We start from the raw sequence: 3,404 nt of genomic DNA, 5'->3' as shown, positions 1-3,404 counted from the left end.
GTCCCTGGGAAAATGAATCGTTGCTTTATACATGTATTTCTGCCTTATGTTTGTCGGTAATTTTCCGTAATCCTTCCAAGCACAAGCTAGTGCTAATGTGTATCGATTATTAGCACATAACAAGTACCTGGAAACATTTTGGACATAGGTGGTACCTTTTGAGTTCTTCTGTATTTCTGTGGTGAAGTTATTTCCGACTCCTCTCCAAGCACAGGCTAGTGCTAATGCTTGTTTATCATTTGCACATAACAAGTACTTGGGAAGATATCAGATTGATCTGTAAATCTTTCGACTTAGTCTTCGTCTTCGTCTCGCTTTTCGTTTCCAGTATCTCTTATTGTTGTGATGCTAAACCTTTGATCTCTCTCCAAGCACAGGCTAGTGCTAATGTTGTATTTTCATAAGCACATAACAAGTACCTGGAAAGATCTCAATGTAATTTTCTCGGCTTCTCTGATGTTATCAAATTTTCATCTGTTTTTTCTTCTTCCTCTAAGATGCAAATTGCCAGTCCCCTCTCCAAGCACAGACTAGTGCTAATGTACATTTATCATTAGCACTTAGTAAGTACCCGGGAAGATCTCAGCTTTATTTTCGACTTTCTTCTTCAGATGAAATGTTCGTTCTGACAATCTTACATCAAATCTTTGTATTTAAGGTCTAAGGTGTCAACAATTGATAAGTGTCATATCGCATCTCTTCGTTGAGCTTCTGATGTTTTAGAACATATGAGATAGTCGTTGAATATTGATTAGTGTCATAATTGATCAGGTCGATGTTTGTATCCCAAGCTAAGTTTAGACGATTTTGAAAGGGAGATAATAAATCACAAAAATTTTCAGATATTAATGAATTTATTTACGTTTATTTTTGTATATTGAAATTTTAACAAATGATATATTTTTTCGTTACTATTTGCACACGTTTGTCCCAATGTAGACTAGTTCACGTTCATTTTCTTGTATCAATCTGTAACTTCCTTATGACGAAGTAAAGCCCATTTTCCAAGCACAAGCTAGTGCTACTATGTTAAAGAAAGTTGCACACAGCGTGTCCCTGGGAAAATGAATCGTTGCTTTATACATGTATTTCTGCCTTATGTTTGTCGGTAATTTTCCGTAATCCTTCCAAGCACAAGCTAGTGCTAATGTGTATCGATTATTAGCACATAACAAGTACCTGGAAACATTTTGGACATAGGTGGTACCTTTTGAGTTCTTCTGTATTTCTGTGGTGAAGTTATTTCCGACTCCTCTCCAAGCACAGGCTAGTGCTAATGCTTGTTTATCATTTGCACATAACAAGTACTTGGGAAGATATCAGATTGATCTGTAAATCTGTCGACTTAGTCTTCGTCTTCGTCTCGCTTTTCGTTTCCAGTATCTCTTATTGTTGTGATGCTAAACCTTTGATCTCTCTCCAAGCACAGGCTAGTGCTAATGTTGTATTTTCATAAGCACATAACAAGTACCTGGAAAGATCTCAATGTAATTTTCTCGGCTTCTCTGATGTTATCAAATTTTCATCTGTTTTTTCTTCTTCCTCTAAGATGCAAATTGCCAGTCCCCTCTCCAAGCACAGACTAGTGCTAATGTACATTTATCATTAGCACTTAGTAAGTACCCGGGAAGATCTCAGCTTTATTTTCGACTTTCTTCTTCAGATGAAATGTTCGTTCTGACAATCTTACATCAAATCTTTGTATTTAAGGTCTAAGGTGTCAACAATTGATAAGTGTCATATCGCATCTCTTCGTTGAGCTTCTGATGTTTTAGAACATATGAGATAGTCGTTGAATATTGATTAGTGTCATAATTGATCAGGTCGATGTTTGTATCCCAAGCTAAGTTTAGACGATTTTGAAAGGGAGATAATAAATCACAAAAATTTTCAGATATTAATGAATTTATTTACGTTTATTTTTGTATATTGAAATTTTAACAAATGATATATTTTTTCGTTACTATTTGCACACGTTTGTCCCAATGCAGACTAGTTCACGTTCATTTTCTTGTATCAATCTGTAACTTCCTTATGACGAAGTAAAGCCCATTTTTCCAAGCACAAGCTAGTGCTACTATGTTAAAGAAAGTTGCACACAGCGTGTCCCTGGGAAAATGAATCGTTGCTTTATACATGTATTTCTGCCTTATGTTTGTCGGTAATTTTCCGTAATCCTTCCAAGCACAAGCTAGTGCTAATGTGTATCGATTATGAGCACATAACAAGTACCTGGAAACATTTTGGACATAGGTGGTACCTTTTGAGTTCTTCTGTATTTCTGTGGTGAAGTTATTTCCGACTCCTCTCCAAGCACAGGCTAGTGCTAATGCTTGTTTATCATTTGCACATAACAAGTACTTGGGAAGATATCAGATTGATCTGTAAATCTGTCGACTTAGTCTTCGTCTTCGTCTCGCTTTTCTTTTCCAGTATCTCTTATTGTTGTGATGCTAAACCTTTGATCTCTCTCCAAGCACAGGCTAGTGCTAATGTTGTATTTTCATAAGCACATAACAAGTACCTGGAAAGATCTCAATGTAATTTTCTCGGCTTCTCTGATGTTATCAAATTTTCATCTGTTTTTTCTTCTTCCTCTAAGATGCAAATTGCCAGTCCCCTCTCCAAGCACAGACTAGTGCTAATGTACATTTATCATTAGCACTTAGTAAGTACCCGGGAAGATCTCAGCTTTATTTTCGACTTTCTTCTTCAGATGAAATGTTCGTTCTGACAATCTTACATCAAATCTTTGTATTTAAGGTCTAAGGTGTCAACAATTGATAAGTGTCATATCGCATCTCTTCGTTGAGCTTCTGATGTTTTAGAACATATGAGATAGTCGTTGAATATTGATTAGTGTCATAATTGATCAGGTCGATGTTTGTATCCCAAGCTAAGTTTAGACGATTTTGAAAGGGAGATAATAAATCACAAAAATTTTCAGATATTAATGAATTTATTTACGTTTATTTTTGTATATTGAAATTTTAACAAATGATATATTTTTTCGTTACTATTTGCACACGTTTGTCCCAATGCAGACTAGTTCACGTTCATTTTCTTGTATCAATCTGTAACTTCCTTATGACGAAGTAAAGCCCATTTTTCCAAGCACAAGCTAGTGCTACTATGTTAAAGAAAGTTGCACACAGCGTGTCCCTGGGAAAATGAATCGTTGCTTTATACATGTATTTCTGCCTTATGTTTGTCGGTAATTTTCCGTAATCCTCCCAAGCACAAGCTAGTGCTAATGTGTATCGATTATGAGCACATAACAAGTACCTGGAAACATTTTGGACATAGGTGGTACCTTTTGAGTTCTTCTGTATTTCTGTGGTGAAGTTATTTCCGACTCCTCTCCAAGCACAGGCTAGTGCTAATGCTTGTTTATCATTTGCACA

This window comes from Mytilus trossulus, unplaced genomic scaffold, assembly GCF_036588685.1.
Source record: "Mytilus trossulus isolate FHL-02 unplaced genomic scaffold, PNRI_Mtr1.1.1.hap1 h1tg000085l___fragment_1__unscaffolded, whole genome shotgun sequence".
Lineage (NCBI taxonomy): Eukaryota > Metazoa > Mollusca > Bivalvia > Mytilida > Mytilidae > Mytilus > Mytilus trossulus.
This window is presented reverse-complemented; position numbering follows the sequence as displayed.